The following is a 15,437-nucleotide window of genomic DNA, read 5'->3' on the forward strand; positions in this document are numbered from 1 at the left end:
GTGGCAGCTGACTTGGACACTGGCGCACATGTTTGTCTCTGGGGGTAGGTTTAGGGCGGCATGTTTAGTATTTCCTGTTTATTCCAAATTTTAGAAAATGTTTAAACTTCACAAATTAGTATCAAATCCATTTCAACTCGGAAAAATACAACTGAGACATCAAAATATTCAGAAAAATAATATCTATCCATTATCTATACCTAATAATAAAGGAGCTAAAGTTCTACCAAAATTTTCATCCAACTTTTTATTGGACCGTTTTACCCTTCCACCAAACCGCATAATACATCAAATTACCACAATACCGCTTCGCTCTTTCTTTTCCCTGATTCCGAACGAGCCCGTCGCCCCGTCCTCACGATAAAAAGAAGCGTGCGCCCAGATCTGGGGATCTCGTCCGAGGCTCTGGCGGCGACACACAGGGCGGATGAGGTGGGGCACTCGTGGTGGACATACGGATTAAAGCAGATGAACCGCGCATGGTCAACGGGGCGGAGCTGGAAACCAAGGAAAAAAAAATTTAGCCCCAAATCGACGCATCTAACCACGGTGTTGGTGTGTGTGACAAGCGATGAAGCGAATCCATTGTTTCCTGAGGAATTTGCTAGAGCGGCGATGTCGAAGAACACGGCCATGCCGGATCTTAAGTCGCCGGTGCAGCGGTGCTCTCCGCGCTCGCCAAGCTTTTCACCGCAAATCGGAACACATCGGCGTCGAGGTACTAGATCAGTTCATCCGCTCGCCGCCGGTCCCCCGACGCGGGGTGTTGTTCCCCTGGATGCCGCTCCTGCCTTCCACGAGCATATCCGGTGCGTGCAACGAGGAGAGGTGTTCATCTTCTCTAAGCCGCTTCTCTTTAGCCACAGCTTCGCCAGCTCACTCGAGGATGTGGTCTCCTGACTGTAGAGGAGGCCTGATATGGCGCCATTCCGGTCGGGTCCATCGCACTCTCTGCAATCGAATCTGAGGTGGACTTGGCCCTCGGCATCTTCAAGCGTCAACAGGTGCTCTGCCTTGGCATGCGCACGTACAACACGGCCTCGAGCAGCTCAGCATCTCCAAGTGTCAGCTCGCGCTCTCCCTTCCTCCACGCGGCGTCATGGCACGATTTCGCTTGGCACACAGATGGGCTAATTCCAAGATTCTGTCTACGGAGGCTGCTTGCTTTTGCGCCCCTGGATGTTGATTGGAGACTGTTGCATGTCTAGGCTGGGCTCTCTATCTCAATACGCTTCACTGAGGAAGGTAAACCTGAATACTCAAATTTAATTTGTGTTCTAGGTTTAGTTAAATTCTAATTTTCTAGAGTTTGATTAAATATTTAGTGTGGTTGTTGATATTTTTCCTATATTTTAATCAAACATAATAAAATTTAACTTTAAATAAACCCAGAATGCGAAGTCTACACTACTTATATATATACTTAAAAAGGAGGAATAAGTTCCGTATTCTGCCACTACAGCGATCCCTTCGTCGTCAGCCTAATACCTCGTCCGTTTTGCTCCATAATAATATAGTCCCGATCCCTTCCTTCACTACTGCCCCGCCCGTAAAGCAAGCAACAAATTGAGTATCTGATGCTCCACCCAATCGACTTGCACAACAAATCAATATATATATACTTAAAAAGGAGGAATAAGTTCCGTATTCTGCCACTACAGCGATCCCTTCGTCGTCAGCCTAATACCTCGTCCGTTTTGCTCCATAATAATACTAGCAAAAATGCCCGTGCGTTGCTACGGGTTGTTTTTTGCCAATTTTTATATTTACCAGGGAAACCAAGAGCACATAAAATGGACATGCACTATGTTCTTGTTTTTTTGATCAACCACAAAAATAAATCACAAGACAAAAAGTTCTGAAGCGTAAAATATTCATGGAAGATCTGAACTCCCCTTAATTTGCAAGGTACAGTTTGTAGTACACATGTTTATGCACTTCTTTCTTTACAGAAGATCAGAATAAATAACCAAATCTGTAATAGCAATTTATATGTTTGTTATACGGAGTAATTCTCACGTATTAACATGAACTGCAAGTACAAAATTAAAACATCTGAAAAAACTACATTCCTAGAAGACAGTAAAACACCAAATATAGAATTTGAAGAAAAATATCTATGGAGATAAAAAGAAAATATTGCTCCTACTCTCAATTTGCCGAAAGATTGCAGTACATAAGAGCATCTCCAACAGGCGCGACTAAAGGTTCGCGCTAAATAAACTGCCGATTCGCGCGTGGGAGCTCGTGGAACCTCCAAAGTTGCCGCGTCGACTACCGCGTGCGCTACAAGATGCCACGCGCGCGCACGCCAACTGTCCGGAAGTTTCACGCCAGTGTGTCGTTCCACCGCACCGCCTCGCTCCGCCTCCCACGTCGCTCCGTGCCACCGCTCCGCCTCCCACGCTGCTCGGCGCCGCCGCCTCCCACGACGAGATGTCGCCGCGCCGTCGCTCGACCTCCAGCTACCGCGGCATCCGCGCGCGGCCAAGCGGCACGTTCTACGCCGAGATCTGCAGCAGTGACAAGCGCATCGGGCTCGGCACGTTCGAGACGGCGCACGAGGCGGCGCGCGCCTACGACGCGGTCGCCTGGCGCCTCGGCCGCTCCTGCCGCACCATGAACTTGCATGACGTGTGACGCGGGAGCAGGCGGAAGCGCTCGCGCCGCCGCCTCCGGCCATCACGCGCGAGTAGCAGCAGCGCCAGCGCGAGCTCGAGCAGCGGCTCGTCATCACGGAGCGTGTCGAGCGCCTCCGCCTCAAGTGGGCGCGACAGTTCACGGAGGACGTCGACGCGATGGAGGCCTTCTACGCGAAGAAGCAGGAGGAGAAGGCGACGGCGGTGAAGAAGAAGGCGGATTGTGACGAGCGGCGGGCGAAGTCGGCGGCGAGGAAGAAGGAGAGGGCGGAGAAGGCCGCGAGGAAGGCAGAGGAGAAGAAAAACGGCGCTGGCCCGTCGACGATCGTCCTCTCCTCCTCCTCCTCCTCCTCCTCCTCCTCCTCCACCTTCGAGTGGCACTGGTGGAAAAAGGGGCTTTGGTCGCGGTTGGCAACTGCCATTAGTCGCGGTGGCCCAACCGCGACCAAAGTAGCGCGACTAAAGGCCCCCCCTTTAGTCGCGGTTCCTTACGAACCGCGACTAAAGGCCCATCCACGTGGGCCGCGAGGCGAGCGCCGGGGCGGAGGACCTTTAGTCGCGGTTCTTCCGGCCAACCGCGACTAAAGGCCTCCGCAGGGTTTAGGGTTTAGCCCCCCTCCCCCTAAATCTGGTTTCTTTTTAATTTGTATTATTTTATTTCTTTTGGGTTTTAATTTTGAAGGAGTTTCACATATTCTACGGTATTGTATACATACATGCATATGAATGTACAATTTCAAACAAATTTGAAATTAGAACCAAAAAGAATTCAAGAGGAATATACAATATATATTCAATATCGGATGACCATATACAATATATATTCAATATCGGATGACCATATACAATTTTGAACAAGTTAGTTACAAATTTCGGTGCACATAAAGATCTACGTCATCGTAATAGTGTTCTCCTCTAGGATCGATGACTTCCCTCGCCAACCATCCAGCTAGTTCCTCTTGAAGTGGTCGGAAGCGAGCTTCGGACTAAGCGTCTTCCGGAGGTTATTCCTCAGGATGTTGTTCTCACACGTACGGTCCCGCTCATTGCGGTATCTCCGGATCCTCTCACAAACATAGTATCCACATAGATTGGTCCCCGGTGGCTGAGTATCCCCGGTCGTCGGCACTTGCCATTTTAAAATGTAGCTCTTTTTTGAATTCACCGACCTTGGTATCTACGAACCAGTCTCCAAACCCTACGAGGCAAAGAAAATTAAATAAACAAGAGAGTTATTAATTAGTTACTTGATATTAGGAAATGATGAACGAAATAGGCCGATCGATATAGAGCGCAAATGAATGAAAATAATTACTTTTGCATCATTTTTCTCATGTCGCCCCAAAGCGCCGGATCCATATTCAGAGAGTCGTGGACGAGAAGCGAGGAGGTCCGAACTTTAATTACCATAAGAATCCAGAGTGGAACCTGCGGACACGATACATGCACGAGTCATGCATAACTCATCGATTAGCCACATACCATGCATGGAGTAAACAAAAGAGAATGTGCTCAAGACAGAAACACTCACCCAAAATGGTAAGGAAATAGAATATCACTTTTCTCTTGCTGTTTTCTAATAAACCGCCACGAGTCTTCCTCCACGTCGGCGGGGTGGTGTTCTAACACATATGAATTAACGATGTGTGGGTCAATGAACCCAACATCATGGATGTTCCTTATTCGCATTTCCCGCTTCTTCATTACGCATAATATATAGCGTACACAACAAGATAGTTAGGACAATATATATATATATATAGTGCGAGGCAATGAACGAGATGGGGTAGAAATTAATAAATCACTTACGAACGTAGCAACTGATGATAGATTTGTCGAGGTCGCGCAGATTGAACAGTTCGGAACAATTCACTCGAGAGGAATTTGTACCCGGTAACGTTTGAAGTGATGCACATATTTAACTTCCGCATAGATATAGTCTTTGGCGTTTTCATGTTTTATGTAACCCTTGTACCAATTTAGCAGACCTTTCATTTGTCGAGGTAGATCCTCTTCCTGCGCATGCTCGATGAGAGGGTCATTCTTCACATATGTAAATACTACGTCCTTCATTGGCGCCTCATCAAGGCCTAACAGTGCACGAAGAGTGATACCTAACTCGGCCGCTTGTTCTCTGGCACTCGTTACAGTCAATCCATGTGCTGCCGCAGCTGCTATGATATCGGGGGCATCCGGACCGGCGGCTTGCACTATGAGCGGGGCGATCGATTGTTTACTTTGTTCCCCGAGCTGGGCAACTTCTTTCCCCCTTTCTAATTTTTTCTCGGCCTCCAAGGCTTTCTTCTCCGCCAACTCTTTGTTCCTCTTGAACTCGAGTGCTTGCCTACGAAGTTCACGTAAATAGTCGTCGAGCAGATTCTTCGCGGCTTGGGACGGTGTGTTCAAAAATGACTTAGCCCACTTCTTTTGCTCATCAGAAAATACTGGCTTGGGCTCGCCCTCTATTTTCTTCTTGCACTCCTCCTTCCATTTCTCATGCTGAGCAGCCACGGCCGCTGCATTTTCCTCGACACTAAGTTCCCAAGGCCTCGGGATGAGAGGCTTCAGTGATGGCTCTGGTATCTTCTTACAATTTGGCAAATGTACACTTTCAGTCTCATGTAAGCAGTGCGTGCATGCATTGTATCCCTTATTTGATAGTCCCGAAAGGTTACTAAGAGCAGGCCAATCGTTGATGGTTACGAAAAGCAACGCTCGTAGGTCAAATTCCTCTTCTTTGTGCTCATCCCACACACGGACACCAGGTCTGCCCCACATGCTGTAAAAGTTCATCAACTAATGGCCTTAGGTACACATCGATGTCGTTGCCGGGTTGCTTCGGACCTTGGATGAGCACTCGGCATCATAATGAACTTCCGCTTCATGCACAACCAAGGAGGAAGGTTGTAGATGCATAGAGTCACGGGCCAGGTGCTATGGCTGGAGCTCGCTCGCCAAAAGGATTCATGCCATCCGTACTTAGACCAAATCTTATGTTCCTTGCGTCGACTGCAAAATCTTTGAACTCTCTGTCGATCTTTCTCCATTGCGTTCCATCTGCGGGGTGTCTCAACTCCCGTCCGACTTACGGTCCTCTTTGTGCCATCGCAACAACTTGGCATGCTCTTTGTTCCCGAACGGACGTTTCAACCGTGGTATTATAGGAGCATACCACATCACCTTGGCGGGAACCCTCTTCCTGGGTGGCCCTCAACATCGTCACCGGGGTCATCGCCTCCGATCTTATAACGCAATGCAGTGCATACCGGGCATTCATTCAAATTCTCGTATTCACCGCGGTAGAGGATGCGGTCGTTGATGCATGCATGTATCTTCGAACCTCTAAACCTAGAGGGCGAGACAACCTTCTTTGCTTCGTACGTAGTGGCGGGCAACTCGTTATTCTTTGGAAACATATTCTTCAACATTTTCAGCAAGTTTTCAAATGCCGAGTCAGCTACACCTGCTCGTGCCTTCCATCTCAGCAAATCCGAGTGTGCAGCCCAGCTTTTTCAGACCATCATCGCATCCGGGGTACAGCGCCTTCCTGTGATCCTCTAACATGCGATCCAAATTCTCCCTCTCTTTTTCAGTTTCGCAGCGTCTCCGTGCATCGGCAATGGTCCGACCAAGATCATCAACGGGATCATCACGTGCCTCTTCTTCACCTTCCCCTTCACCTTCAAGCATCCTCCATGAAAGTATCACCGAAATGAGAAAGATAGCTTTCATCATTGAAATCATCCCCTTCTTCATCTTCTTCCATTATAACCCCTCTTTCTCCATGCTTGGTCCAACAATTATAGCTTGGCATGAAACCGTGCCGAAGCAGGTGCATGTGAACATCTCTTGAGGAAGAGTAACCCTTCTGATTCTTACACTTAACACATGGACAGATAACAAAACCCCCCTGCTTGTTCGCATTAGCCACTACGAGGAAATCTTTCAAACCCGCACTGAACTCGCCGGAGAGTCGGTTACCGTACATCCATTGCCGATTCATCTGCATTATTATAATATAAAATATATAATTAACCATCATGCATTTGTTAAACTAACTAGCTACAAACAATATAAATTAAACAATGAACTACACACACATGCATATTTTATCAATGACACATCAAAGGTTCAAGTTGCTAACCGCGATCGAGGAGGAAAAAATAAATGAGAAAGCTCAAGTGTGACTCCAACACTTCATATCATGTTTGTTTCATGCTCTTGGGGCATTTCATCAAACACCTTATGTGCATAAGAGGAACCAAAAGCAAACCTAACACTCACTTGTGAAGTTTGTGAAGAGAATGGCTCCAAATGACTAAGTGTTGGCTCGCTGGATGGGTATATATAGGGAGGGGCTTTAGTCCCGGTTGGCTCGGCCAACCGCGACTAAAGGCCTTCGGGCACCTTAGTCGCGGTTGGGCTGGCCAACCGCGACTAAAGCCCCCACGTGCACCGGCCTGGCCACCGTGCGCCCGGGCCTGGGCCTTTGGTCGCGGTTCGCCACACGAACCGCGACTAAAGACCCCATTAGTCGCGGTTCCTTTACCTTCGCGACTTATGGGGCTTCCCGGAAGCCTGTTTTTCCACCAGTGTGGACATCCACTCCGGTGCCGGACACCACTCGGTTGTCGGATTTCGACTGGGACTCCGAGTAGTTTAGGGTAGTTTCGAAATAAATGTCATTGTAGCGTCTAAGTTTAAAATATATTTCGTATTTCCAGTTAATTTCCGCGCTGCGCGCTGCATAATGAAGCGTCTGACAAAGGAATGTTTTTTGCGCCCAAGCATGCGATACATAATAGAGCATCCGGTGGGGGCCAGCTATACTGCCACGCTTTGTATCGCGGTCAGACTACAACTCTCAAGTGCAAGGGAGGAACGTCATCTTAGTGGTTGTAATCCCTTGTTTAATTGTTCACATAAGACTTTCGAAATAATGCTGGCCATGGCCTTCGTTGGCTCTGCTTTACGGAGTACATCGCCAACTCATCTGTACGCATTATCATCAGGCGATAGATAAAAAGAACTCAAGATGGATCCGGCGAACCACGCACTGGCCTCCCGTTGCGAGTCATGTTTGCTTGCTCTGCTGTCGCATGTCGACCGCTTCTTTTTCTGTCGGATCATGAAACAAACCGCAGCCCGACTGTATCATGAAACAAACCTAATGCCTGCTCGATGAGTCCTCGTACAGGGCGATTCGACCATGAGTTAGAAGCACATGACATGCACGATTCATAGTCGGTTACTGTTCTGATTTTTTTTAGGTGCAATTCTGATGGTTTGAGCGCAGCGCTCCGTTTGGCGTACGAACAAAAGAGATGGAGTTTGTTGAATCTCGTACCTACGACTTTCATTGGTGAAATGGATACTAACCGTGTTCGATTTCCTCACAAACCCCAGACGGTGGACAGTTTTCTTGCGAGACACGGACTATGTTGACTTGCCACTTGTGGATGGCAACGGTGGGTAATTTCTTTCTAAGTTTAGGGGTAAATCGGTCAAACAACGACGACCTACCACGGTTGCATTGCAATTTAATAGTAAAGATAGTCCCGACCCCTTCCTTCACTACTGCCCCGCCCGTAAAGCAAGCAACAAATTGAGTATCTGATGCTCCACCCAATCGACTTGCACAACAAATCAAGCAACAAATTTGCCCGTAAATCAAGCAAACAAATTCCAACAGACGCCGCCCTGCATCTGAGCTGGGTCGTCACTCATCGCCGACGCCCCTCACCACCAGGCACCAGCACCTCGGCCCTGCCCCTGCCCCGCCCACCTTCCGAGTTGGGCCGTGGCCGACGCCCCTCACCTCCAGCACCTTCGCCATGCCTCCGCCCTGCCCGCCGTCTGAGTTGGGCTGCCGCCGACGTCGCTCACCTCCAGCGCCTCCGCCCCTCACAAGGGTGGCCGCCGCCGCACCATCCCAATGTTGGGCCTCCACGCCGGCCGCCGTTGGCCGGCCCCAGCGAGGACGTCGCCGACGCCTCCTCCCCTCCCAAGCTCGGGCGCGTCCGCCCCATCTCCAAGAGGTTGTGTTCCAGGAAGCCACCGCCCAGCACGGCCATAGGGCGCTGCCTTCCCTCACCTTAGGTTCTGAAATTCTTTGTTGCTAATTTGGTATTACGTTTTTAAAAATTTAAAACTTTACTTTTTAATGTGTATTAATTGTTAGACTGGGTTTTGTTTTTGGGATGAACTATTGAAGAACTCTGAAGAAGTGGAGAGCCTGTGCTACTTCTTTTGCCTGGATTATGATCATGGGCTCACTTCATTTTGATGCTTTCCTAATGAGCAATTACTTCACTTCGTATGTCTACATGATGCGTAGGAATGGAGCTTTTGTACATCTTCTTGGAAGAGTTTGGAGCAATCAATTTAGAGGGTTTGAATGAAAAAACAATCATCAACCAATTGTTTACATTTTCAGAGGCTGCTCACTCAACAGTAGATGTTCTAACTTTTAGGTTAGGTTTGTGTGCACACAATTCTATATCATTGTATATACATCTTATATTTTTTCTCCGTGCTTCACAATTTACACACGAAAATCTAACATGATCTGTCCTCATGTGATGGAGGTAGATTAAATGCTGATAACTGAAATCCTGTTATTTACGACTTTCAATGTATGTATAGCTTATAAGCATATTGCATATTTGTCCTTTTTAATCTTCCTACATATTTGGCGTTTTCTGAACTAGCAGGCTATCTTTACGCGATTTCCAGGATACCATATGGCAAACAGCCAATGGAAGCATGTTTTCAGGCACTATGATTAGGTTCAAGTTTATTTTGTTTTTACCAAGAAAGATGGATGCTTTGGTTGATAATCTATTCTTCTACCTCGAGATTTAGCTTTTTCAGATTGTTGGTAGAGGCTGGCATCTGGTCATTTTCCCACTTCCGCTGAGGCGAAGGCTTTCGTTGACATGTCATTGTGGAGGTACGACTTCTAGCTTACCTTCTTCATGTTTCACAATGTTTCTGAGATGTATGCTTCTTCTTCCTTTCGATCAAACAAAAGTACAGACGTGCATTGTTGTAATGTCCTCATCCTTAAGATTTGATATACATGATTCACCCTACACTACTCAAAATTACTAAATTAGTCAAGCAGGAATAGATAAGTAACCGGATGGTTATCAGCTACTTATAAGTAGAAATATATTGTTTTAGATGAGGTGATAGAATAGTACATGCTCTGAAATATTGTTCTTGCATGTTTCTCCCCCTTCCCTATGTATTTATGTGACATCCCGCTACTTCTCTTTCCAGGGGCATCGGCTGAAAAATAAGAATTTTTAATTATTGAGGGAGTTAATGTGCATTCCAATAGATAACAACAAGATCTTTTTGACTGGACCACCTCTTCAAAAAAGCCTAGCAGAACTGTGGTCACAACTGGACTTCATTCTGCCTAATACATTCTCATCCCACCAGGAATTGGAGTCATCATATGATTTGTTGTGCTAACACATGCATCTCTGCCGCCCTGTACTCTACGGAATATATGCGCATGCTATTATTGTTCAGGGTCTCCATATTCTTAGAGCACTTTTGTTCACCAGTACTGCTTTCTGTCTTGTTGCCTTTTTGCTTTCTATTGATTGTCATTATAAGCTTCTTGAATCATCCAATGTGACATTTGTTAGCTCTCACAAAGTTTTGATCTATCACTACATAGACTTTTATTGAGTGATCTCTCTATGAATCTTATCGCACATATGTCTCTTGTGTAGTCAGGAGTCATACCATTTGTTAGGATTCGTGAAGTTATCAGTGTTTAGTACTTAGTTTCTAAACAGGAAATATAGTGATATGTCAACTCATGGAGTTCTAAGTTATATATGTTCCTAACAAGATGAGATTTCTCGAAGATGTATTTTCCTCTCCCCCTCCATTATTCTTTTGGTGATGTTCTGTGTTGTTCTTTTGGTGATGCAAAAAAGAGTCGATTCTGATTGGTCAGATGTCCTTAATCAATCATTATTGTCCAGGTAGTTTGGACTGTATTTGAGATGACATGATATACTCTCAGTTGTGCTCACATGTTTTGGTGAGGTACTGATGCAAGATGAGATTACCAATCTGTCTAGGATGCTGGTACAAGGGGTTGCAACATGCTTGCATCCATTAAGGTATTCTAACTATCACATTCCTGCTGCTTTACTTATTGATTCTTGAGAGCCATCTGAGGACAGTAATTATTATTTTTATCTTGAAGGATGCACACTGAGAGCCCTATTGTGAATTCATGCCAGCATTTGTGGTCAGTCTTGTTGATAAATTCCAATTGGGTGAGGATTATGGATTCATGGTTTGTGCCACTAGGAGGAAATGAACTGGAGAAATAAAAAAATTCATGCACAATTTATAAATAACTCGATTTGTAATAAGAAATTACAGTAATATTTTTTCTGATAATTCGTTTTCTGTAAGACGAAGTACCATCGACAAGCTAGGTAATAAGTAGTTTTGTTGTGAGAAATCATAGTTATAGCCTTTTCTGATAGGTAGTATTTGCGTAAGAACATTTGATGAGTTAGAATAGGTTTTGGATAGCTTCAAACATGGAATTAGATTATCCCATGAGCTTCATTTGACTTACTATTGCTGCAGCCCGATTCCTGTGATACAGAAGGAATGGGATTGCCTTTTCTCTTCATCCTACATTGCATTTAAACCAGAATTTTTAATATGGGTAGCAGGATTCATGATTTCTATTTGGGTCCATACTTAAATGACATGATGAGATACCGTGTAACAACCTACCAGCAAGACTAGGTATCCGCATTATTTTACTCTGAATTACAGGTTTAGTGGTGAAAATGAAGACAACATTCCCGCTTGAATAAACCTTATGCTTGGCTGCTAATAGATGAACCTATGAACTGTGTGCATCCACCTGAATATTTTCTAGATGAACCTATGAACTGTGTGCATCCACCTAAATATTTTCTAGATGAACCTATGAACTGTGTGCATCCACCTAAATATTTTCTTTCATGTAACTTAGTCTGAGTCCTAAGGTTGTGGTTGACACCTATATGAGCACAAGGAGCATGCCGTGATCCGTTTCTGGATTGCATAGCAACAATTACATTTTGGCCAGATTTCTAGATACATACAATCTAGACAAAGTTAAGCCAACTAATATGGATCGGAGGGAGTATATAAATATTACAATTTAACACATCGATAAGTATGGAATGTTAGAAAATTAAGTTTACGGGTACGGCAATGATATAAACTTGAGATATGTACTGATGAGATTATAGGGAATGGAAGCAAGTTTAACGCAGTTAATCAATCATGTGAACATAGATAAATTAGGACACATCTTTCAATTTTATCTATAACAAAATTTCCTATCCCGTGGCAACGCACGGGCAATTGTCCTAGTAACTAAAAACGGAGGGAGTAAGAGGAAGAGACAATAGTATAAAAATATACTATTATATTACACTTAAAATAAGATACATGTCTAAAATAGTTGATTAAGTAAAAAAAGAATATGAAATAAAATTAAACATTACAACAAATTTTTTAACTACAGTTACACTGGTCGATAACCTTTGGAGAAAATTTTAATTCCCATATATTTCTATCGAAATGTTTATTCTTTCTCTCCCATTGCAACGCACAAACAATATATATATTGTACGGTCGATCGATCTAATTAGCCCAGCCCAACATCCGTGTACGTCATGTGGGAGATATTCGTCTACGTTGACAACACACCGTAACATAACCGGAAACCGCCAAGAAGAAGAAGGGTAAGAGCAAAAGAGGAGGACACTACGATTAGAGTTGCTCAATCTGCATGCGGTAGCACTCCCGAGGGTCGCCCGCCTTGCCGCGCAGCATGGGGGCAACCGGATCAATGGCCACGGGGATAGATACTACAAAATTTTGAAACCGTTCGCACAATATTATTTGTAAACAATTCATTTGAAGTTATGTCTTAACAACATTTAAGAATGATGCCCACCATCATCACAGGATTATGGTATTACAAGTTGGTATAGTGAGATACTTTGCAATCTACTATTATTATAAAAAAGGAGAAAATAAGACCATCATCGACAATGTGATAAAGAGGAGAATTATCAACACAGATGGTTTGTTTGTGTACTTTCTTACCTAGACCCGGTGCAACGCACGTGCACTTTTGCTAGTAAATATAATCTCAAATTCATGTTCAAAATAAAAAATGTAAATACCTAGCACTTGTTAATTATGTCTTTCCTTTTATTTAAAATTCCAAATAAATCTGTTAATTAATAAAATTTCTAAAATAAATAGTAATTATTTAATAAATGTAGAAAACAGTAAAAGTAATTTTCTTTTATCAGTTTATCATCAAAATTACCATTGTTGGTATTTCAACTCTAAAATTGTAATAACCCTCATTATCAAATTTTATATATAAGAAAAAGAGAGAAAATTGGTAAAACCACTATTACCTTGTATTTAATTTTTTTTCTTAATTCCAACTTTACTCAAACAAGTTGTTACTTTAAAATTTAATAACATAATAGGAAACCCTAGTTCCATTGTAAATAAAACCCTAATTTCATGTCATATGAACCCGAATTGTATTTCACCTCTAAAACCCAAAGAACTTATGAAATATGATCATATGGACTTAAATCTTACTCATAGATCTATATTAAGTAAATAAATGCATGCTCATGTTCTGCTAGAATTATACAAGTCCCAAGTATAGGTAAAGTTGTTCATTTCATGTCTTCATGCTAATAAACCCTAAGTCATCAAATAGTACCAAATAGAAGCAAACCCTAACTTGTTACGCTCATGTCATCACCATTTGTTGATATATCGCCCCTAAGATCAACTAAAACAAGAACCATGTGTAGTACTTCACCTTATGTGATCATACTCAATTAAAACCATGCAGTAAGTAATAGATGCATAGAAATTCATCTTGCTTAGGATCCGTATAATAAATACTTAGGAAACTCAATTGAGAATCATAGTAATGTTGGAGATATGCCCAAGATGCAATAATAAAAGTATTTGTTGTTATATCTTAGTGTTCATGATAAATGTTTACATCCCATGCTATAATTGTATTAACCGGAAACATTAATACTTATGTGTTTTGTAAACATAAAGGAGACCCTAGTAAGCCCCTAGTTAAACTAGCTTGTTGATTAATAGATGATCATGGTTTCCCGATCATGAACATTGGATGTTATTAATAACAAGATCATATCATTAGGTGAATGATGTGATGGACATACACCCATAGTAAGCGTAGCATATGATCAAATCATTAAATTCGTTGTGCTTCAAGCTTTAAATATACATAGTAACCTAATCCTTCGACCATGAGATCATGGTAATCACCTACACCGGATCGATGCTTTGATGACACCAAACACTACTTCGTAAATGGGTTGTTATAAAGGTGGCATTAAGTGTTCGGAAAGTATAGGGTTGAGGCACGTGGATCACGAGTGGGATTTGTTCATCCAAATGACGGATAGATATACTCTAGGCCCTCTCGTTGGAATGACATCCAATTAGCTTGCTGTGACGCCCCGGAACCGGTACCATGAGGATTCCAGCGATCCCGCCAAAATCCACACGATATCGATTCAGAGACGCCCTCCGACACGACGTGTGCGACGAATCACACACGTGATGCCAGAGGAATTAACACGAGCGGTAACATTACAACAGGATTACAATAGAGCCCACAAGAAACATATATTACAACAACGACTCCAACGAGTTAAGATACAAATATACAATAAAAAGATCCAAATCATACAGAAGATCGAATACTTCTGAGTACGGACAAGATACAAATTGGACTAAGAGTCCTGAAGATAAACGATGGCGTCCATAACCCTACCCAGGCCAAGCCGGAAGGGTATCCTTGCTAACGTCGTCTTCATCGAACATAACTTCATACCTTCCCGGTTATGTCCCAAAGAAGCAGCAATAAGTACGGGTTCGTACTTAACAAGACTTCAAGACGTATATGCATTCGTCAACCAGTCATCCTTTGTAGTACTTGAGGCACGCAGGGGACCTAGAGGACGCAAGAGGAACTTCATAGACAATATGGTGGGGTTAAGCGGCAGCGCGCAAGCACTAAAAACCTAGAGACACTCTACAACATTCGTCTATCAGAGAAGGTGAGAGAGCGCATAAACTAACAGGTCTATACTCTGCAAACATAACACAACCGATGTGTTCCCCCTCGCAAGGAAGTATTTACAAAGACACTCACACGGTGGACAAGTTTAATTAGGTAACCATTGTAGTAATGCTATATTACTACACAAGTTATTAGCATCAACATAAATGTGTAAGTTGTTCTATGATCGAGCTATACAATTCCAAGTCGTCCATAACCGCGGACACGGCTTATTGATAAGATGTACACCCTGCAGGGGTTCCCAAATGTAACCATACGCATGCTCGAACCCTCTTTATAAAGGCGGAGTCTCACAACAAGACCGTTCCCAATGCAAGATAAAGTTTAATGGGAGCCACCCCGCTAAGCTACCCGTGACGAAGTTCGGCCGTACTCCGATACGGACCCAGAGGTTTGTGCCAACAGCTAAGCTAAGTGTGAACAACCTGATGTCGCTAATCGTTCCACGAGATGAGTACATAACAGAATATAAACACCCGAAGGCAACAGGAAGTAAATCGTGCATATCGTGCATATGGGCAAATAAAACCAAGGTTGTGGCTCCCAATAAACAGACTCGAGGAGAGGTAGTGGGTGATGGGGGTCCCACTCCCCCA

The sequence above is a fragment of the Lolium rigidum genome, chromosome 3 (genome assembly GCF_022539505.1).
Source record: "Lolium rigidum isolate FL_2022 chromosome 3, APGP_CSIRO_Lrig_0.1, whole genome shotgun sequence".
In the NCBI taxonomy this organism is placed as follows: Eukaryota; Viridiplantae; Streptophyta; class Magnoliopsida; order Poales; family Poaceae; genus Lolium; species Lolium rigidum.